The sequence below is a fragment of the Hemicordylus capensis genome, chromosome 1 (assembly GCF_027244095.1).
Source record: "Hemicordylus capensis ecotype Gifberg chromosome 1, rHemCap1.1.pri, whole genome shotgun sequence".
NCBI classification, from domain to species: Eukaryota; Metazoa; Chordata; class Lepidosauria; order Squamata; family Cordylidae; genus Hemicordylus; species Hemicordylus capensis.
Genome location: NC_069657.1, coordinates 295067788 through 295091775, shown reverse-complemented (window position 1 = coordinate 295091775; position 23988 = coordinate 295067788). Strand labels below are relative to the sequence as shown.

At 42.6% G+C, this 23988-nt stretch overlaps 1 long non-coding RNA gene across 1 annotated transcript; it reads left to right on the top strand.

Moving 5' to 3' along the window:
- Positions 1-5463: 5463 nt before the first annotated feature.
- LOC128340766 (uncharacterized) lies at positions 5464-17872 on the top strand. Its single transcript, XR_008313938.1, has 2 exons — positions 5464-5715; positions 17657-17872. It is a non-coding gene; the product is annotated as an uncharacterized LOC128340766 (long non-coding RNA).
- The last annotated feature ends 6116 nt before the right edge of the window (positions 17873-23988 follow it).

The following is a 23988-nucleotide window of genomic DNA, read 5'->3' as shown; positions in this document are numbered from 1 at the left end:
CATCAAGTCAAATAAACCATCTGCTGTACATGGACGATCTGAAGTTGTATGGAAAGTCCCAGTCAGAAAACAAATCACTGCTAAACAATGTCTGTATATTCAGTAGCGATATAGTAATGGAGTTTGAACTAGGCAAGTGTGCTGCATTAATAATGAACAGAGGGAAAATAACAAAAACAGAAGGAATAGAACTGCCCAATGGAAGCAACATCAAGAAACTGGAAGAGAAAGAACATTACAAATACTTGGGCATTCTCCAGGCTGATAACATTGCACACACTGAAGTTAAAAGAAAAATTGGAAGTGAATACATCAGGAGAGTTAGAAAAATCCTAAAGTCCAAACTCAATGGCAGGAACACAATACAAGCCATAAACACCTGGGCTTTTCCTGTTATCAGATACACTGCAGGAATAATAGACTGGACCCAGGCAGAGCTGGAGACGCTAGATCGTAAGACCAGGAAAATAATGACCATCAAAATCATGCTCTGCACCCCCACAGTGATATAGATAGGCTATACCTCCCTCGCGGCTCAGGTGGAAGAGGAATGCTGCAAGTCCATCAAACACTAGAGGAGGAGAAAAGAGTCCTTGAAGAATACCTGTATATAAAGGACAGTGAAGAAGATGCACTTAAAATGGTCAATAACGAGAAACTATTCAACACCAATGAAACAAAGCAGGCCTACAAGAAAGAACAAGTCAAGAACCGAGCAGAAAAATGGAAAAATAAGCCACTGCATGGTCAATATTTGCACAATATAAGTGGGAAATCAGACATCACCAAGACCTGGCAATGGCTTAAGAATGGCAACTTGAAGAAAGAAACAGAGGGTTTAATACTGGCTGCACAAGAACAGGCACTAAGAACAAATGCAATAAGAGCAAAAGTCAAAAAGTCAACAACAAACAGCAAGTGCCGCCTTTGTAAAGAAGCAGATGAAACTGTGGACCACCTAATCAGCTGTTGTAAAAAGATTGCACAGACTGACTACAAACAAAGGCATGACAAGGTAGCAGGGATGATACACTAGAACATCTGCAAAAAATACAAGCTACCTGTAGCCATGAATTGGTGGGACCATAAAATTGAAAAAGTTGAAGAAAATGAAGATGTAAAAATATTATGGGACTTCCAACTACAAACAGACAAACATCTGCCACATAATACACCAGATATAACTGTAGTTGAGAAGAAAGAAAAACAAGTTAAAGTAATTGACATAGCAATACCAGGGGATAGCAGAATAGAAGAAAAAGAAATAGAAAAAATCACCAAATACAAAGATCTACAAACTGAAATTGAAAGGCTGTGACAGAAAAAGACCAAAATAATCCCAGTGGTAATTGGCGCCCTAGGTGCAATTCCAAAACAACTTGAAGAGCTCCTCAACACCATAGGGGCCACAGAAATCACCATCAGCCAGTTACAAAAAGCAGCTTTACTGGGAACAGTCTATATTCTGCGACGATATCTATAATAACAGCAACAACATTGAAAATAAAATTCAGCCATCTCAGGTCCTTGGGAAGGACTCGATGTCTGGATAAAACAAACTAGTCAATAACACCTGTCTGACTATGTAAACAAGGAAGGAAGGAAGAAGAAGAATGATGATGATTAGATGCGGGCCTGGAATTTTTGTCCAGAAGCTGAATTTGCCCCAATCTGCTTCTGCTATAAAACATTGTCATTGGTTCTGTTCCCCTGCTAACTAGGCAAAGAGGCACTTTTTAAACATGGTGATTCTCTTTATTTAGCAGGGAGAGAGTAACTGGCCCTATCCACCCCAAGCACAGTACCTCCAGTGACTGTTGCTGGTGTCTATCTTATGTTTCATTTTAGACTGTGAGCCCTTTGGGGACAGGGATCCATCTTATTTATTTGTTATCTCTCTATGTAAACCACTTTGGAAACGTTTGTTGAAAAGCGGTACATAAATATTTGTTGTTGTTCTATTCCTGCTAACATAATGGTGATTTATTCTCCAGCAGGCAATTTTAAAGTTCTCTTATAAATGCTTTTTTCATATCCCTGGAGCCCAAACATCTTATCTTGTCCACCTGATCTGTTGGATTCACCTTGTCTGTAGATTAATCCAGTATATTCACTCTAGATTCACTCTTGACTATCACGTCAGTTTTTGACTATGAAAGGCAGGCAGAGTGGGGCAACTACATGAAAGCAGTATTTAAGTAGTATGATGGATAGTGTTCCTTGTAACAGGGATCTTGATGTTGCTAACTGCAGCTGCCATAATCCCCAGCCAAAAGCCATTGCAGCTGGGGTGCTGGGAATTGTATTAAACAACTAGGAATTCCTTTTCTAGGGAATATTGCTAATGGGGTCGTTTGGATGAATTGCACCTCCCTTTGATTTTTCAAAGCAAAACATTGCATAAAGATGTGGGGGACATGCCCCTCATTATGTGAGGGGGGAGCAGATGGTATCATCCAAACCAGTCTTTTGCAATTAACAGTATGTTGGTATGAAGCTCTCAGCCTTGGAGAAATGTCTCAGCTCTCAGAAGCTGTTTAGATGAGAAGGGTGGGCTGTACATCATTCACACAGTTCATCTCTGTCTCTCTGTGTGTGTGTGTGTACACACACACTATTTATTTATTTATTTATTTATTTATTTATTTATTTATTTATTTAAACAAACTTTGTTTACAAGACTATGCTCTACCATTTGCACAGGTAATCCAGCACTAATGGGAAAACAAGGGCTGGGACTCAGCTTAACTCTTCTTGACCTTTTGGTCCTCAAACAATATCCTCTTTCCCAAAAAAATGCCCTCTTTCTCAGAGGCAGTGCGTATTTATAAGCTGAAACTGCTTTCAGGTTCAAATAAAACCCAGGAAGCCCTTTCCTCTTGACAGAGAATTAGTAAGAGTAATCCAGTTATCATCATTTTTGTGGAACATGACCTGTATTTAGCTTACTGTACGGTAACATTTCTGTACGATAACGTTTCTGACATTAATATGCTAGGTTTGACACCCAAAATGAAGCATTTACATTTTCATTTGCCTAAGATTGAATTGAGGGAACAGGTGGTTGATCCCTTTGGGAATATTTTGGAATTTGCTACTATTGGAAGTCTGATTCAATTATCATAAATCTAATAATACTCCCATCATCAAATTGACCAGACTTAAATGCTGGCATTTGCTTATGATAACTTCTTATATAAGTTATCATTTTTCTTATGAAAACAGGGTGTGTGCATTTGTGAGGGGCGGGTGCTGAACCCACCATCCTAATTTTTGAGCTTGCTACCTTCAAAACTAATGCAGCAGAATGTCATAAATATAACAATATCCTATATATTAATGCATTATCAAGCTGGCCCCACAGATCATCATTTGGACTATACCTTAACAAACAAACAAACCAAGCTCAGTCCTGGGCTCATTAACGTTTGTCTTGCAGACAGCAGAGGAAAGGACTCCTTGAGCAGCAGACAGACTGATTTTCAGAGTTCATATGATGACAGCCATCACAAAATGCAGCCTCATTTAGGACTGTACATTCTTCTAAATCATGTGAGCAGCCATGTTATAGAACTGCCAGCCTAAATACATGGAGCTTATCAGCATTAGCAGTCCCCAGTGAATACTATTCTAAAATCCAAACCACAGAAAGACTGCTAAATAGTAAGGGAAGGCAGGGCCGAAATCTAACAAAAGCCTGTTATATAATGAATTCAATAGACAAAGAAAGGGAAAACCAGTGCAAATCCCAGCCTTCAATAACTCTCTGATATATCAGATGACAGAGAAAATATGTTGTGACTCTTTCTTTTTGTTTTTAGATTAATGGTTGGAGGCTCTGTGTTCTTGCACTGCATAACAACAGTGTGAGGTGAAACTGTCTCAAGGCCACACCCAGAAAAGCCCCTGAGAGACCAGTTCTGGAGAAATTAATACATAAAAAATTGGAGGAGGAATCAAGAACAAGAAATGACTAGTAGTTACCCCAACTGAAAACCTTGCTTTTGAGTTTGCATGTTCCAGCACAGAAACAGGAGCTCTTCTATTTGTGACAACCTTGGAAATAAGTCCAGAAAACTTAGTAGTCCACAAAAACTTACTAGCTTAGTGACTCATGCATTCTTTATACAAAGAACAAGAGAACCAACTTTTGTAAAGCTTCCCTACTGGGTTGCCTAGAGCCAATTGCCTAGAGCTGGTTGTCACAGGGAGCCAGCCAAAAAGGCCTTTATAGGTCTTATTTGCATTCTTGAGCAATATGGAAAATGTGCTGTGCCTAGTGGCAGCTGGTGATTCCTCGGACTGGAGAGATGCTAGGCAGGGCAGGTGTGTGCCGGAGCTTAGCATGGGTTCTTGAGGGCAGTGCTGTCGCAGCAGGCTGCAGTGGAGAACAGGTAAGGACTGTTCTCTTTTTTAAAGATCCTGCTCACCACTCTCTACCCACGATGCCAAACATCCCTATATACAAGTACACAAATCTCAATTGCTCATCAGCAGAGATACAAAGAAATATGGAAAACATCAGTTGCTTTAGAGTGCTTTAACAGGATTACAGAAGTGTGTAGATTTGTATCTAATGTGGCAGGATCAAAACACAAGATCACACACACGAAAAGAACTTTTCAAGCCATAAGTAAAGCAAAGACCAGCTACAAAAGGCTCCTTCTGTGGAAAGCAAATTCCTTCTGAAGTCGCCATCAGAAGTCTGCCTGCCTGATTATTTCAAAAACGTATATTAGGAGAGGAGGAAGAAGAAAAAGAAGAAGTTGTTGTTGTTCAAATCTCCATTCAGCCATGAAACTAACTGGGTGATTCTGGGACAGCCACTTATCTCTCAGCATAACTTTCCTCATAGGGTTGTTGGGAGGAAAGTGTAAGTGCAGCACTTTGGGTTCCTTGGAGGAAGCACAGGCTATACATGTAAAAGTAAATATATCTTTATTTATTTATTTATTTATCTATCTATCTATTTATTTATTTGATTTATATACCACTCTTCCTAAAGTGGTTCAGGGCAGTTTACACTAAAAAAAATTTAAAAACACATAACTATTAAAATAAAAAAACCAATTAAAAACAGATTAAAAGTACAATTAAAACTAGATAACATTAAAACTGGATATCATTAAAAGTACAGATCTGCATGGAACTAGTTTTCCCAGCTTGGTTCAAAACTAAACAGGATTCAAACCAAACTGGGCATGTTCAGTTCCAGCACCCACAAATGAGGGCCAAACTCAGTTTGAATTAAAACCAGTTTGGGGCTGGTTCAGAGGTGCTAGTAGGCATAAATGTTTTTTTTAAAAAATTTAAAAAAAGACTCACCGCAAGGAAGCCAGCAAAAGATCAGACTTAGGCAGGCTACCTGCTCTCTAACCAAAAAGGTGTTTGGATTCTTCTGAGGAGCTAAAGGAAAAAGACTTCTCCACCCTCTGGACACTGATTGGCTGCTTGAAGAGTCAATCAGCCTAATCTTTCTCTGATTGGTTTATAGGGTGGTCCTAGGGCCGCCCACTTTGCATAAACAAATATGAGCATGCTTATTAGCTCCTGCCTTATTAATATTAATCTTTTAAAAGAACTGGGCTTTTCATTTCTACTATTGCCCACCTCACAACCCTTAAAGCAGCAGCAGGCAAGAACAGCAGGGAACAACAGAGGGAAGCAGTAGACACACAAAATGGAGACAGAGACAACATGGCTGAGAAATTTTAGGTGAGCACCACCCACTTTGCCTATAGAAAAGATCCACCCCTGGCTATGCTTGCTGTGTATATAACCAGTGTGTGAATTCCCACAAGGGCAATTGTGCAAGGGCAAAGTGTGGCACTTGCTCCTGAGGCCAGTAACTAACCAGTAAGAGGCCAGTAACTAACCAGTAACTAACCAGTAAGAGGCCAGTAACTAACCTGTCCACATCTGTCAAAACTAATGTCATGTCTGTTCACACTGGATCAAGCCAAAGATATGGGGAACTTCTGCTTTGTCTTCTCCTCCTATGCAACAAACAGGTGGGTGAAGCTTTTTAGAAAAGGAAGAAAATGCAGGATTTCCGACCCGAATGGAAAACATGTTATACTAGTGAATGGTATATAGCAACCTTGTTAGCACAAATCCTTCACACACCTGGCAGTATCACTGTATGTGACTGCCCAACTGATCTTTTTATGTAATCATTTCAGTCACACATTTGTTGGTTTAAATATATATTAAATAATTTATGTAATTATTTTAATCACACATGACAAGCAAAAAGAAGCACATGGAATAAGATAACAAGTATCATATAAAAAACCAAGGGCAGAATGGACATCGACCCAATTTATAGCCTACTGTATTGGAATCAAGGAAAATTCTGTGATATTTCATAGCAGCCAAAGCTGTTACTTATAGGGCAGTCTCCTTGTTTTTGTTAGCAAGCTGATATTCAGGCTTTTGTTGGCAGAGCCATCACCAGGGATCAGCATTGTTGGACAGCTGCTGAGGCTCTAGGGCAGGGCTGCTCAGTTTTGGCCCCACTGCAGATCTTGGCCTACAATTCCCATAATCCCTGGCTATTGGCCACTGTGGCTGGGGTTTATGGGTGTTGTAGTCCAAAAACTACATTTTTTATTTATTCAGCATAAATGCTGAACATATGTGGAGAGAAGCTGGATTGGAAGATAAACGTGGCTTTAAAGTTGGAGGAAGAAACACTAATAACCTGCGCTACACTGGTGACACCACTCTGATAGCTGAGAATGCGGATGGTCTGCAAGCTCTAGTAATGAAAGTCAAGCAGCACAGTGAAAAAATGGACTACAAGTAAATGTCAAGAAGACTAAACTAATGACAACGGGTACAGCAACCAGCCTCAGAATTGATAATGAAGACTTTGAAGCGGTGGATAGGTTCTACCTCTTAGGATTGGCCATCAACAGTAAAGGATCTAGCAGTCAAGAAATATGACGCAGACTAGCACTTGGTAGGGTTGCAATGAAGGTCTTGGTAAGGAGATTTAGATGCTGTGACGTGTCTATACCTACAAAGATTAGAATCATTCGGACAATGGTTTTTCCCGTGACACTCTATGGATGTGAAAGCTGGACTTTGAAGAAGCAAGATAGAAAAAGTATTGACGCTTTTGAACTTTGGTGCTGGAGAAGACTTCTGAGAATACCATGGACAGCAAAGAAAATAAAGAAATGGATCATAGAACGAATCAATCCAGAATTTTTACTCAAGGCACAAATGACCAGGCTCAAACTATCATACTTTGGACACATTATGCGAAAATCCAGCTCCCTTGAGAAGTCCATAATGCTGGGAAAAGTTGAAGTAAAGAAACGAAGAGGACGACCAGCAGCAAGGTGGACAGACTCGATTAGGACAGCAATGAATGCACCACTGAGAAACCTTAAAGGCCAAGCTGAAGACAGATCATCCTGGAGAGAATCTATCTATGTGGTTGCTAAGAGTTGACACTGACTTGATGGCACTTAATCAATCAATCAATCAGTCAGTCAAGTCCAAAAACAGCTGGAGGGGCCTAAGTTGAGCAGGTCTGCTCTAGGGCATCTCTATGCCTGTGATCTTCATGTGGTGATGGTGGAGCAATACTCTTGGGTCAAGTAGGAATGGGTCCATGGCAGCAGTTTGGTGAGGGACACTGAAAGTCACACAATCACCCACCATCATTTTTTACAAAAATATCTGTCACAATGCATACAATTCCAAGAATGCTTTCTGAACTATAAGTAGTTTGTCTAGTTTGATTTCTAGGGGTCAAATAACTTCTCATGCTAATTGCCTATTACAGCCTGTGGTTTCCCATCAATGACCAGGTCTTACCTATACAACAGAATAGCAATTGCTTACTATAAAGTTGCTGAAAAGAGAGATAATAAAGATGAAATTCAGTTACCTTGTACAAGTCAAGATAATTTGTGTTACCCATTTGCAAAATGGAACTGAGAATTTTCAGGAGTTGCAATTATAAGAACATAGGAATAGCCCTGCTGGATCAGGCCCAAGGCCTACCTAGTCCAGCATCCTGTTTCACAAAGTAACACCCAGATGCCTCTGAGAAGCCTACAGGCAAGAGGTAAGGGCATACCCTCTCTCCTGCTGTTGCTCTCTTGCAACTTTATTTTGAGAGGCATCTTGCCTCTGAGACTGGAGGTGGCCCTATAGCTACCAGACTAGTCGCCATTGATACATCTGTCCTCCATGAATTTGTCTAAGTCCCTTTTAAAGCCATTCAAGCTAGTGGCCATCACCACATCCCATGGCATTCCATAGATTATGTTAATGATCATAAAATTGATTATATTAATTATAATAGAATTTCATAGATTAAGTATGTGCTGTGTGAAAAAGTACATCCTTTTGTTGGTCCTAAATTTCCTGGCCTTCAGTTTCATGGGATTACCCCTCGTTCTAGTGTTATTTATTTATTTATTAAATTTTTCTTATATACCACCTCCTCCAAAGACTTCAGGCGGTAAGTCTAGTGTTATGCAAGAAGGAGAAAAATTTATCTGTCCACTCTCTCTACGCCATGCATAATTTTATACACCTCGATCATGTCTCCCTGTAGTTGCCTCTTTTCCAAACTAAAAAGCCCCAGATGCTATAGCCTTGCCTCATAAGGAAGGTGCTCCAGGCCCCTGATCATCTTGGCTGCCCTCTTCTGCACCTTTTCAAGTTCCACAATGTCCTTCTTAAGATATGGTGATCAGAACTGTATGCAGCACTCCAAATATGGCTGGACCATAAATTTATATAATGTGCATAACTATATTAGAATTTTTATTTTCAATCCTCTTCATAATGATTCCTAGTATTGAATTTGCCTTTTTCACAGCTGCTGCACACTGAGTTGACACAGGGGAGTAGCAAGGTTGGATTGGGCCCAGAGACAAGATTTTGAAATGCCCCCCTCCCCCAAGTCCAGGGTCTCTGCACACCCCAGCCCCCAAGGATTTAAGTCTGATATTTCAAAATAAGTATGCTGCCTGGAAATACATTTCACTGAATATATACATGCACACTTCATAATATAAAGTGATATACATTGAATACTATATATTTGTGCTAATTTTAGTGCCTAGAACACACTAGAAACACTAATTATTAAAATGGGCCCCTCGCTGCAGATTAGCAAAGGAGACTTTCAACCATGCAGTGTGAGCCTGTGTATCTTTTCTCAGAATTCTGAACAAATTCAGTAAAGTTTGATTGCAGGAGGTTTTTCACATGAGGCTTTTAAAGCCCTTTAACACACACCTCCTCTGGAATGGAGGTGCTGCATTCACATGTTGGCCAGATTTACCCTGAAGTCCCTGCGAGTTATTGGGGAGCAGTTCACACGCACTTCAGGTTTTCACTGCTTGTTAGAGTGTAGCCTGTTTTATATCCGAATTTTAAAAAAATCCACTATTTTGGGTTGGTTCTTTGGGACAACTTCAGTTTCGCAGTAAAGCCTCCCAGTAAACTTGCAGTAAAGCCTGCTGTGTGTAAAAGTCCCAGGTAAGTGTGTGGAGAATTGCAGCCTCAGGCAGCAAATCTAACCACATTTAGCTGGAAGTACATTTCAGTGAAACCCAAAGGACTTACTAGCAAGGAAAGCATGTCTACTTAAAAATAAATTCCACTGCATTCAACTGTCTGAGATCCTTCCCTGGTAAGTGCATATAGGATTGCACATGCTCAGGGATGTAAACCAAACCAAACTAATTTGTGCTGCCAGCATATTTTACTCCCTATAGGAGACCAGTAAGTCCCACTGAAGCAAGGAAGACAGGTGGGGAGAAATAGAGAAAAAAGCAAGAATTAGCACCATTCCTCAGGAGAAAAAGAGGTGGGGGGGATGAGGAATCTGCCTCTTCTTGGTAGAATTGTAAGATAGATGAGACATGCCAGGGCTCAAGGAAGTTACGCCCTGTGTCCTAAAAGTCATTCTCCCTGCTCCCCAATGTGGAAGCAGGGCTGGTTGTGGTCTCTCACTGTACTGAGTTAAAAACCATTCTCTGCAGGTACTCAGAAGCAGGGTCATCCCTAGTGGGGTGTGGGGCTAGGGGGCAAATCAGCATGTCCAGGGCCTCCTTAACATTTCATATCATTACAGAATCATACTGACTGATGACATGCAGTGTAAATAGTGAGTGAGGTTTTTGGACATGTCCAACCAACTTGGCATTTCTAAAGAAAAATAAAATAAAATAAAAGCACAACACATGCTTCATGGTTCTAACTCAGACCTTCTGGGTTGCAAAACAACTTGAACATAAGTGCATTTATGAATGAATGAATGAATGAATAAATTAATATATAATATAATATAATATAATATAATATTGTTTGTTCCAGAAGCTTTTATAATTTTCTGCCATGAAATTAGCCACTTATAGGACTTTTTAGATAGTTTTTTTTTAAAGCCAGCAAATTTTCCAACCTGTTTCAAATTAAATATTCAGAGACTTCTCAGTCTCTCCCCCACCCCATATCAAAGCCCTACAGCAAGCAAGCAGATTCCTCTATGTGTGTGTGGGGTGGGGGTGGGGGGTAACCACAAAAAGGAATTCACATTCTACCTCCATTACTAGCAAAGGCTGGGCAGGCTGGCCTGGGCAGAGGGTCTGCAGAGAACTGTCTGTCTGTCCCTCCCTCCCTCCTTGCTGCCTGCCAGCACTCAAGTTCAGGCTTCAGAAGGGCCTGCACAGAGGCCTCTCTGGAAGCCCCGCCCACCCACTGATCAGCTGAGAGGCAGAGAGAGAAGGAGCTCTAGCAGCTTGCAGGCTGCTTAGATTGCCGGCCAGGAGGGCAAGCAGGAGAGAGGGCGAACAGGGCAAGGGGGGCTGGCTGAGTGAGGGGCCTTCAGGCTGGGCGGGTGGGCAATGGGGAGTCATGTGACATGTCTCTGAGGGGGACCTCAAGGCAGCGGGGGCTCCAGACAACTGTCTTCCCTTGCCCAATCGTAGTTCCACCCATGAGTCGACACTTTCAGCTAGCTATCCCCCACAACTCCAAGAGATCTCTCCTGATCATTCATCGAGAGCTCAGAGCACATCATTGTATATGTAAAGTTGGGGTGCGGGGGTTGCCACAATATGCATCACTTTACACTTGCTTACATTGAACCACATTTGCCGTATTTTGTTGCCCACTCACTCAGTTTGGAGAATTCCTTTTGGAGCTCCTCACAATCTGTTTTGGATTTTACTACGCTAAATAGTTTAGTGTTATCTGCAAATTTGGCCACTTTGCTGCTTTCTCCAATTTCTAGATAATTTTGAACAAGTTAAAGAACACTGGTCCCAGTACAGACCCCTGGGGGTCCCCACTTCCTACTTTCCTCCCTTGTGAAAACTGTCCATTTATTCCTACCCTCTGTTTCCTGTCCGTCAACCAATTACCAATCCACACATAAATCTGTCCCTTTATCCCATGACTGCTAAGTTTACTCAAGACCCTTGATGGGGAACTTTGTCAAAAGCTTTTTGGAAGTCCAAGTATAATATGACAACTGGATCACCTTTATCCACATGCCTGTTAACAATCTCAAAGAACTCCAAAAGGTTAGTGAAGCAAGACTTGCCCTTGCAGAAGCCATGCTGGTTCTCCTTCAGTAAGACCTGTTCTATAAGTTTAACAATTTTGTCCTTAAGTATGCTTTCTATCAATTTTCCTGCCAGAGAAGTTAAGCTAACTGGACTGTAGTTTCCTCGATCTCCCCTGGATCCCTCTTTGCAAATTGGAGTTCCATTAGCTACCTTCCAGTCCTCTGGTACATATCCTCATTGTAGGGACAAGTTACATATTTTTGCAAGGAGATCAGCAATTTCACATTTGAGTTCCTTCAGAATTCTTGGGTGGATGTCATGTTTCTGTGGCAATTTATTATTTTTTACTTTTTCAAGACATCCTCTCTGGTCTGGAGTTCTTCAGCCTCCAAGCCTGAGAAACTCAGTTCTGGAATGGGTATATGGTCATAGGAACATAGGAAGCTGCCATATACTGAGTCAGACCACTGGTCTTTCTAGCTCAGTATTGTCTATGTAGACTGGCAGTGGCTTCTCCAAGGTCAGTATCCTCTGCCATGAAGACAGATGTCAATAACTCATTCAACTAGACAGCAGGGGTGCTTTCTATCAGCTTCGGCTGATACGCCAGCTGCGTCCGTTTCTTGAGATGAATGACCTCAAAACAGTGGTACATATGTTGGTAAGCTCCAGACTTGACTTCTGCAATGCGCTTTATGTGGGGCTGCCTTTGTACGTAATCCGGAAGCTTCAGTTGGTACAGAACGCGGAGGCCAGGTTGGTCTCTGGGTCATCTCGGAGAGACCACATCACTCCTTTGATAGAGTTACACTGGCTGCCAATAGGTTTCCGGGCAAAATACAAAGTGCTTGTCATAACTTTTAAAGCCCTAAATGGCTTCGGCCCTGGGTATCTAAGAGAACGTCTTCTTCATTATGATCCCCACTGCCCATTGAGGTCATCCAGAAAGGTCCATCTCCAGTTGCCGCCAGCTCGGCTGGTGGCCACACGGTGATGGGCTTTCTCCGTTGCTGCCCTGAGACTATGGGATGCGCTTCCTGCTGAGATACGATCCTCCCCATCTCTGACAATTTTTAGAAAGCATTTGAAAACCCACCTCTTCACCCAAGCTTTTTCTGTTCTTTAAATTTTAAGGTTTTAATTCATGGTTGATTTTTAAATTGTTTTAAGTTTTTGTATATATTTTAACTTGTTTTATACTATTGTTAACCGCCCAGAGATGAAAGTTTGGGGCAGTGTACAAATGTAAATTATAATAATAATAATAATAATAACAACAACAACAACAACTTCTCTGCAATCTCCTACCTCCTTAATAATCCCTTTCATGCCCTCATCTCATCATCTAAGGGTCCAAATGTCTCCCTGGCAGTTTTTCTGCTTCTGATATATTTAATTTAAAAAAAAAATTTCCCTTGACACTTCTAGCTATATGCTCTTCAAACTCTCTTTTTACATCTCTTATTGTCTCCTTGCATTTCTTTTGCCAGACTTTAAGTTCCTTTCTGTTCTCTTCATTTGGGCAAGACTTGCATTTTTTGAAGGAAATCTTCTCCCCCTTTATACCTTCCCTTACTCTACTCTTAGCCATGCTGGCATCCTCCTTAACTTGATGGTACCTTTTTCTCCTTCTTGGTATACATACCAACTGAGCTTCTGTTATTTTGGTTTTTGAATAACTGCCATGCTTTGTGGAATGATATGATCTTCCTGACTTTCCCTTTCAGCTTCATTTTTGTTCTCTTTTTTAATCTCTTTTGTTGAGTAATGAAACATTTATTGTAAGAGCCCTCAATTAGATGAACATTGGTACTGGATTATTAATACTTATGCAGTTAATTTAATACAAGTGAATTGGAAGAGAATGGGTCAGAGAAGGGAAGATTTTAATATTACTTGTACTCCCTGTGAAAAGTATGCATTTGTACAGCATGGAGCTTTAGAGTTTTTATGGTAACACGCACCCCCTAGGCATGTTTTGTATTGTTGCCATTGGTGATAGCAATTCCACCTCTGCTCAGAGCACATTCTTTCAGCATTACCTGCTTAAAACCTGACCCCTGCCGTGCCCTGTCATTTGGGAGATGGGGAGGTTATTCTCACCTCATTTTTTGCTGTCAGATTCTTCAGTATGTGTGCTCTCTTGTCTCTTTGTATGTGCGTGTTATAGTCCTTCCCTTTTAAAATACATTCTTTCTGAGTTGTGCACCATCACTCATGTATTCAAGCATATTTTTATTCATATGATCCTGGGGCTGTTCCAGTAACAATGGGACAAAACTGGCTTAACTGAATACAATAAATGTGCTACAGCATTCCAGAACTTTATGTGTGCACCTCACATGATCACACATGGTGAGTCCATCCACCAGCTATGTACCCCACCCATAAGCAGCACCTTTCAACAGTGATGGTGGGGGCAGTAGCAATGATGTCTCACTTAGCAGGAGACATCAGGAGGAGGTTTGTGTGCATTCCATCTGCCTCCCTCATCTTTTTCCCTGTTTGGGGTGGTCAGGCCAGCTCTAGACTCTGCCAAAGGCTTCCTTTCCACACCCCTGGCTGGTTGCTTCTCCTTCTTAATTGCTCTAACACCAAGCAGCTGGACAGCCTTGCCCATTGCTGTGTGAGAGACAGCTGATTGGGCTTTTCCAACTCTGTGGCCTTTAAAAGAAGGAAGCTTCTGCTGGAGGTGCAGCCTCTGGCACAGATAACAAGTAGGCAGGCTGGCCTTTGGGGGCAGTCTTTGGGGATGGGGCCCAATGCATTGTTTGAGACTTCTGGTAGGGACCCTCCTGTTATCTTGTTGCTGCCCTGTGATTAGCTGAGCCAGGTGTAGGTATGTGTCTTGGGTCATCCAGAGATGGGGAGGTGGGGGGTATCTGGGACAGCCATTCCAGTGGTGGTGGGGAATCAACCAAAATTTGGTGCTGACAGATTAGCAGGTCATAATAGGGGAAGGGAATTTTAGTAACTCAATCCTGGTTTCCCCCTCAATCAGGCCTACTACCTCTTTGACCTTGAAGAGCAGTTTGTACAACCACAGAGCCTCACCTTAATGCCTGGTCAGTCCAAGATAAGCCTGAGATCATCCATGATTTGATCTTGGATGAAGATGCCAACCTGGTGTGCATAATGGAGACATGGTTGGGAGAGGCTAGTGGCCCGATTTGGTCCCAGCTCCTCCCAATTGGTTACTCCATGGTGGAATAGGTGAGAGGATGTGGGAAGGGATGGGGTGGCTGTGGTCTATAAGAATACTATTTCCCTTACCAGGATCCCTGTCAGGGAGTTGGCCAATATTGTGTGTGTTTTCCTAAGTCTAGGGACCAAGAATAAATTGGGACTTCTGTTGATATACCTATCACCCCATTGTCCAACAGAGTCCCTAACTGAGCTGACGGACCTGGTTGCTGAGTTGGCATTGGAGTGGATCAGGTTGTTGTTGGGGGGGGACTTCAATGTTAATTTTGGGACCAGGTTGTCAGGGGCGGCTCAGGAGTTCATAGTGGCCATGACGACTATGGGCCTATCCCAAGTGGTCTCTAGACTGACGCATGATGTAGGTCACACGCTCGATTTGGTCTCTAATTTTATTTATTTATTTGATTTCTATACCACCCTTGCCAAAATGGTTCAGGGCGGTTTACACAGAGAAATAATAAATAAATAAGATGGATCCCTGTCCCCAAAGGGCTCACAATCTAAAAAGAAACACAAGACAGACACCAGCAACAGTCACTGGAAGTACTGTGCTGGGGGTGGATAGGGCCAGTTACTCTCCCCCTGCTAAATAAAGAGAATCACCACGTTAAAAGGTGCCTCTTTGCCAAGTTAGCAGGGGTAAGTAGTACAGGGGTAATAACAGGAGGATCCCTACCAAAAGGCCCCTACCTTTTGCTCACAAGAGTAATAACAGGAGAGTCCCTACCAAAAAGTCCCTACCTTTTGCTCTGATCAGAGTGGTGTCCCATGGCTAGGGACCCCTGTTATCTCCTCACTGTCATGGACAGATCACCATCTGGTAAAGGTAAGATTTGCAGCCACAACCCACCCCTGTATCGGTGAAGGACCCATTAGGTTGGTCCACCCGAGAAGGTTATTGGATCCAATAGGATTCCAAGAAGCCATGGAAGGGTTTCAAGCTGGCTCGGCTAGTGATTCTGTTGATACTCAAAGAGAAAATATGGAATAATAAACTTACTAGAGTAGGAGACACAATCACTCCTAAGCATCCTTTCCAACCTGCTTTAAAGTCAGTTGCATGGTTTTTGGATGAACTGCAGGAGTTGAAGCCGCGAGATAGATGACTAGAGCGCAAGTGGAGGAAGACTTGGTGCTAATCCGATAGATTGCAACACAGAGCTCATTTGAGGATCTATGCTCTGGCAGTGCAGATGGCAAAGAATTCTGCAAATTTGAGTAGAGTTGTGAGGGGGCTAGTTCGTACCCCATTTGCCTTGAATTTGAACTTGGAACCATCTGTCACTCACTGTGATGTATCTAACAACTTTTTTGCAGATAAAATATCTTGTATTCACGCTGAACTAGACTCCGCAGTAACTGCAGAGTCTATCGTAGAGGTGCGCAGCAACTCCTCTTGTAGGACTGAATTGGATCACTTTCAGTTTGTTACTTCTGAAGATGTGGACAAACTGCTTCCGACTGTACATCACCTGCTCTCTTCTCTTGGCCAATTTGGCTTATTTCACCTGGCAGTTATATTATCAGAGAGGGTCTGGTAAATATTATAAATGCTTCTCTGAAGGAGGGCCTCCTTGTCTTAAGGAGGCTATTATTGGACCTTATTTGAAGAAACCTAAATTGGATCCTTCAGTTAGCTAATTACAGACCTGACTCTAATCTTCCTTGGTTGGGCAAAGTGATTGAGCGAGTGGTTGCTTCTCATCTCCAGGCAGTTTTGGATGACACAAATTATTAGATCCTTTCCAGACTGGCTTTCGGATGGACTATGGGGTTGAGACTGCCCTGGTTGGCCTGATGGATGATCTCCAATTGGCGATCGACAGAGGGAATGTGACTCTGCTGATCCTTTTGGATCTGTCGATGGCTTTCAATACCATTGACCATGGTATCCTGTTGGGTTGCTTGAAGGAGGTGGGATTGGGTGGCACTGTTTTACAGTGGTTCCATTCCTACCTCTCTGGCAAATTCCAGATGGTGTCGCTTGGAGACTATTGCTCTGAAAAGTGAGAGCTGAAGTGTGGGGTTCCACAAGACTCCATACTCTCTCCAATGCTTTTTAACATCTACATGAAACCGATGGGAGAAATCACCAGGAAGTTTGGTCTGGGATGCTATCAATATGCTGATGACACCCAGATCTATTTCTCCATATCAGCTTTATCGGGAAATGGCATGACCCGCCTAAGTGCCTTCCTGGAGGCAATATTGAGCTTGATGAGGGATAATAGGCTGAAGTTTAAATCCAAACAAGATGGAGGTACTGTCTGTAGGGGGTTGGAATCTGAGAGATGGTTTACATCTGCCTGTTTGGGATGGGGTTACACTCCCCCTAAAAGATCAGGTGCATTGACTGGGAGTGCCCCTTGATCCCAAATTCTACCTGGTTTCTCAGGTTGAGGCAGTGGCCAAGAGTGATTTTTATCAGCTTCGGCTGCTATGCCAGATACACCAATTTCTGGAGACAAATGGCCTTAAAATGGTGGTACATATGCTGGTAACCTCTAGGCTTGACTATTGTAATACACTCTAGGCTTGACTATTGTAATGCACGTGGGGCTGCCTTTGTAAATAGTTTGGAAACTACAATTTGTTCAGAATGTGGCAGCCCAACTGGTCTCTGGGACAACATGAAGGGACCACATAACACCAATTCTACAGGAATTGCACTGGCTGCCGATGTGTTTCCCAACAAAATAAAAAGTATTGGTTATTACCTATAAAGCCCTTAATGGCTTAGGTCCAGGGTGTCATGAACCCTGTCACCTATCATCCGGAGAGTTCCGGTTATGGTTGCCGCCAATTTGTTTGGTGGCAACTAGGGACCGGGCCTTCTCTGTGGCTGCCCCATGGCTTTGGAACACACTCCCTGCTGAAATAAGAGCATCTTCTTCTCTGTTTGTTTTTAGGAGGACCCTGAAGACGTGCCTATTTTCCCAGGCCCTCAACTGAGACCAAATTTTTAAATGTTAATGTGTTTTTATCTATTATGATTTTTATCTTTTTATGAATTTTAAATGTTTTATATTTTATATTATGTTTTAATTCTGTACACTGCCTAGAAATTTCTATATTAGGCAGTAAGTAAATAAATAAATAAATAAATACTGTCTCCCTTGAGCAAAGTTGGGATTCTGAATGGCTTTCTTGCTACCACAAATAACTGTCCCTTATGTGGTGTCAATATCAGCTGTGGTGGTACAGTGGGGAAGCAGCTTGCCTAGGGAGAAAGAAGCTGTTAGTTCAAATCTCCACCAGTGTGCTTCCCAGACTGTGCCTAGTAAAAATATAATTGTAGTCACCTATATTGGGCAGCAGTGATATAGGAAGGTGCTGGAAGCAGATGCTCACTTCAGTGTCAATGACAAAGGCATCATCTCATTCTGTGCGGGAGAAAGGCAATGATAAACCACTCCGGTATTCTACCAAGAAAACCACATGGCTCTGTGGTCACCAGGAGTCGACACCGACTCGCACAATCTTTCCTTCCATGTGGTGTTAATACAGTCTTTTCAGGTAGGCAGACTAAACAGCAATTGGCATAAGATGGGTGTCCTCTGTCTGCTCAGGCAGTGCAAAGGCCAGCAATGGATGAGATAAGGGTGTGCCATGGGCAGGATGAAAAATACTAGACTGAACTTGTGCCAAACCCTTCATATCATAGCCACATTCACAGCCATCAACTTCAGATGTTATTTAAGTCAAAACACTTAAATTGGAATGAGTGCAGCAAAAAACACTGCCCTCTTCAGTACCACCTGCTTCACTTTCCCCCATCCATCCATGAAGGAGTATAGGATTCAGACTAAACTAGCTTTCAATCATAGCACATTTACCCTGTATATAACCCTGTGAAAGGCTGACTATAGTAGGGGGTGAAGCATGGGATGATATAATAACTTATGAACAAGCACATATGCTCCCTAGGGCAAGGTGTACCTATTTGTGGGAATGTCTCCACATCTTTCTAGTGGTACATCACATCCAGGTTTTGAACTTGTGACTTCTTGTAAATGATAGAGTGTAGGAGGAGGAGTGCCAGATTCCAGAAGGCTGTTCCTTTAAGATGTCCACTCTTCAGGCTGGAAGGTGGATCCCGGAGGAATAGCCTGAGCTCAGATTTATTTAAGAGCTCTGTCTATCTCTGACAGCTACTAGAACAACTTGGAACTCTCCGAGGTCCTGCAGACCTCTCCTCACAGACAACAAGAACAGGACATTTATAAAGCAATCCTGAATTACACCAGTGATTTTATAAGGATTCCATGCACTTTAGAACAAGATGGAAGGTGGAAAACAAGCGTAATAATAATAAATTTAATAATATTAGAAATGGAAAGGTACAACTCCTTCAGCCACTCCCCTGCCATCTCTTTCACCCAATCCTGCTACTGCTTGGTAGGAACTTGCTCCCCCCCAGCGAAACACTCTTGCAGCCGCCACTGCAAGAGTGTTCCTGCTGCCGCCACCTGGAAGAGCTCTAGGAGGCCCTCCCCATCCAGCTGCCATGGAGCTCTTCCAGGCAGCAACAGCAGGATTGGTCCACTCACCTGGCAGGATCTTGAATTCAATATTTACTGATTTTTAATTTTATGAATTATATTTTACATTTAATGATTATTTTTAACTGATTTTATATTTTATTATTTATAAAATAAAAGTATATTTTATTTATAGCATTTTAAATTTACTGAATTTATTTTATATTTAATGATTTTATTTTGTTTTATAGAATTTTAAATTTACTGATGTATAAATTTAAATTTATAAATGTCTGCTTCTTTGTTTTTCACCAATTATATATGTTCAATATTTGCCTTAATTATTTTGCATAATTTTCATGCACTAATCAATGTGGTGAAAATGGACCTCAGCCCCCACATACAAAGTCATGATTGGTTCCGGCCCACCGAGGTATTTGAGTTGTGCAGGTCTGCTCTATCAGATGCTGCCTAGTTATCTCTGGTTAGGTATTGGGGCATGCAGTCGTGTAGGGGGCAGCTCTTGAGGGAGCTGCATTTCTGAGTGCACTGTTTCAGGAATGTTGGACTCTGAAGGGCCTTGAGGTTGGTATTTTGGGGGACCCCAATTTAGAGGCTCTTTTGGGCTGTAGTTAGGGATGTGCACAGACCAGTTCAGTGCCTCCTTAGGGAAGCGCCTAACCGGCCCAGGCACCTGCAGCTGAACTGGTTTGGTGGGATGAGGGACGGTTCTCTTTAAAAGCATGCACCGCCTCACCGCTTTTTCGGGCATGGTGCTTACTCTACAAAATGTTGTACGTGGCTGTGGCAGTTCTCCCTGCTGGCTGCGTGTGGTGTCGGCATGTGCAACCTGCAGGAAGCACAACTACAGCCACATGGCGACTTTTTGTAGAGTCCCACAAGAGCTGGTTAGGGTTCCTGGAACAGGGTGGGTGAGTGAGTGAGTGAAGGGGAAGGGGATGGGTGAGTGAGAGAAAGAAAGAGGGGGAGGAGGAAGACAGATGGCACAAGGTGAGTGAGAAGGTGGCACAAGGTGCGTGCCTAGAGGTGCACTGGAATCAAATCTGGCCTACCTTCTTGGTCAAGAGAGTTTGGTACCACAGGAGGAAAATCAAACTGGTCATAGATTGATCTTCTACAATCTATCCATAGTGATAGATTGATCTTCTACAATCCAGCCCTTACCTCTCAGTTTCTGGTGTTGGATTGGCCTTGAGACTGGTGGATTTTCAGGAGAAGGCATCAGAATTAGAAACACTATGGGAACTGACCTAGCTGAGTTCCCTGATGAGAGCTTTCAGTTGTCAGATCAGAGTTCCTTCATTCTGTACTGGAGAGATCATTGCATTTCTTATTTCTGTCATGATGACATTGGCTTTTTTAAAATCTCAGAGTAGTGATTCAGGATCTGAATCACTTCCTCTTAATCACCTACCGAGTTTTGTGCTGAAGGTCAAGTGTGCACTTCCTTTATCACAACATTCTTATCTTTATCTGGGGGGGGGGAATGCAAAATTAAATAAATCAGGTGAACAATTGGCTAGCAGCTTGAAATAAAAAAGCTGCTTCTTTTTAAGATTTACTATAGTAGAGATCATTGCTACAATCCTATACATACTTACTCAGGAGCAAGTCCTATCACAATCAGTGGTATTTAGTTCCAAGTACATATGCATATGATTGTACTGAAAGACTGCAACCCTATGTCTACTTACTTGGGAGTAAGTACACTAAACACTAGGGCTGTGCACTGGAATTTCCGATGCTGATGAATCTGCAGGAAAATCGCTCCCCCCCCCCTCCCTGTGTCAAGGGGAGGCATACACTCCCACTACAACCCTCCTCACACAGTTTCACACACGTTTGGTGCTATGGGGCCCTATTTAACAGAAACTAGAACCACACAGGGCTGGCCAGGAAGGCATGCAGAGTGACTGGGAAAATGTGCGGGGCCAGCTAGGAGATTGGGAAGCAATGCAAGGCTGATGTAAAGGCAGCTGGGGATAACTCTGAGAAGAACTATAGTTCCTAGCTGGCCCTGTGAAGCTTACCAACCCCCTGACCAGCCCCATATAGTTTTCTGATCTCTTCATGTGGCTTTCCAGGCAGCCCCAAATGGCTCCCTGCCAGCCCCATGAAACAGCTCTGTTTCCTGTTAAAGAGGACCCTCTGGTGCCACAAGTGTACGGAATTGCATGGGGAGGGCCATGGTGGAGGCAGACACTTCCCTGCGACACTGCACAAGTATCCCTGCAGCTTCATGAGCACAAGACGTTCCAATGTACAGCCTTACTAAACAGAGGGGCTGACAGCCAAGCTCACTTACTCATGAGTAGTCCCGTTGCAATGCTCCTTGTTTACTTTTGCAAAAAAGTGCAGCAGATTTTGCTTTAAGACATTTGGGATGTATACTTCGGATTGCTGGCTGACATCCAGACTCAGTTACTAAATTGTACTACTTGGGAGCTACTCTTAAGGGCTAAATTTCAATACAGTCGTTTCATCAAGTAGTTTAATCAGGATGTCAGCCATTAATGACAACGTAGCTAGTCCCTCTTTAACTAGACCTGCCCTACAGTTGACAGGATTGCCTAGGCCAGGCTCTGAAAGGGCTCTTGTACCCTTAAAAGGTTGCACAGAATGAATCATTTCACCAGACATGTCTTTTCCCATGAGTTCTGCAGCAATAGTGTTGCAGCAATAGGACATGTGACATAACCCTCTATAATAAAAGGCTTGAGTGTGATCCCGTGTCTTTCTTCAGCCCGTGTCTTTCTCGGCCGTTCTGGGCATGCGCGGAGCGTTCTGACGAATGACAAGAATGACGAATATTTATCACTCTTCAACCAAAGTTCTCAAAGTGGTTTACTTAGAAAAATACATAAATAAAATAAATAAATGGTCCCCTGTCTCCAAAGGGCTCACAATCTACAAAGAAACATAAGGCAGACACCAGCAACAGCCACTGGAGGGATGCTGTGCTGGGGCTGGATAAGGCCAGTTGCTCTCCCCCTGCTAAATATAAGAGAATTGCCACTTTAAAAGGTGCTTCTGTACTCAGTTAGCAAGGGTCTTGTGTGTGTGTGGCGGGGGGGGGGTCGGGAATCCATGAAGGAAAGTGCTCATTTTAAGGCTGGAAGCATGTGATCCAGTTCCTTCAATAATTGTATGTTTTACATAAATGCAATGAATTCCTTGCTTCTTAGCATCTTGTAGGCACACTCCTTTGGCTCCCTGTCTCCAAAACCCCGTAACAATGCCTATGAAATACTACAGTCAATATACATATCTCAAGAGAAAACATGTCTTCCCATACACACAGTGGTACAAAGTTCATGTCTTTACTCCATCCAACAGAACACACCTTGACAAAAAGATATACAAATAATCAAGATGCAGGAAAACCCACGCAGAGGTGCTTTTCAACTTTAGGATGTAGAAAACAGTCAGAATGTATGTATATATGTATAAACATTGCATGTTCATGCATTTCCCCTAAGTGGGGTGAACTTGCCAATAGGAACACATGCTTGCCAATATGGAAAGCATGCTGCCAATAAGGAACTATAGGAAATCCACCCTTGCCAATAGGTAACAATAGCAGATCACTCTTTGCCTATAGGCTCCAATAGAAAACTCACGCTCGCTAATAGGGAATAATAGGAGATCACTGCTTGCCAATAGAGAACAATGGGAAGCCCACACTTGCCAATAGGGAACAATGGCAAGCAGGGAACAGGAAGTTCCCTGCCTTTGGGTACACTTCCTGTTATTTCAGTCGGTTCGGGCCCAGCAGGGACGGAAAACCCGGTCTCCCTGAAATTATTTCTTCCCATGTTTGAGTAGCTAAAGCTGGCAAGCCTAAGCCCTCATTTACCCTGTCCCATACGGAATGGGTTGAGGGGCATTCCTTGACAAAATGGGCTATCTTTCCATGCACTGATGTTCTGGGGCAATTTCATTGTTTGGCTTCCTGAACCAGATAGATTTGGTGACAGCACCACCAACAGAAGTCCCATAAACCGAATGGGATTCTAGAGCATCTGAAATAATCTAAGGGAACACTCAAAACCTTTAAATACTGGGACAGTCTCTCCTTGCCCCATCTTTTTTCCTTTCTGGTGGCCACTAAACTATAATTAACTAACACAGCTATTTTTTCTGGGGTCTAAAATTAATAGCTTTCTTTAAATTATTGGGATGGCTATCATAAGTCTGCATTCCCTTGTACACCAGATACAGGAAGCTGGCTAGGGCTAAGACCGATGAAATGGACCCAAGGTGCTTCCCAGTCCCCCACAAAGCTTCGCTCCACAGGAAATCTTGCCGCTGAGAGGAAGCACCCAACCCCCCAAAAGTCTAGATACTTGTTCCTGTCTATAAACGGCACTTTGCACTGATCTACTGAAATTAAGCACTATATAAATTGAGAGAGAAGGGGCCCCCAGGGCCAGTAATGCAAAGCCTGTGCTTTCTAATATATCACTGTGCATGAGGTGGGGGTAGGGGTGGGGAAGCTGTTCCCCAAATTTAAAAATTAAGTTCTCTGCCTTCTTTAACACCGTTTCTGACAGGGGATATACCACTGCAATATTTGCTGCCATGGGGATCAAATAAATCACCTTTTTATGCAAAGGAAGAGACCATCTCTTCCATGTGCTCAAATGTTCCCTGATCTTGTTGAGCTACAAATGTCTGTTCTGAGCTCCTGCCAGATTGTTCATTGGGAAAGGGATTCCTAAAATACTTATATGTTCCAA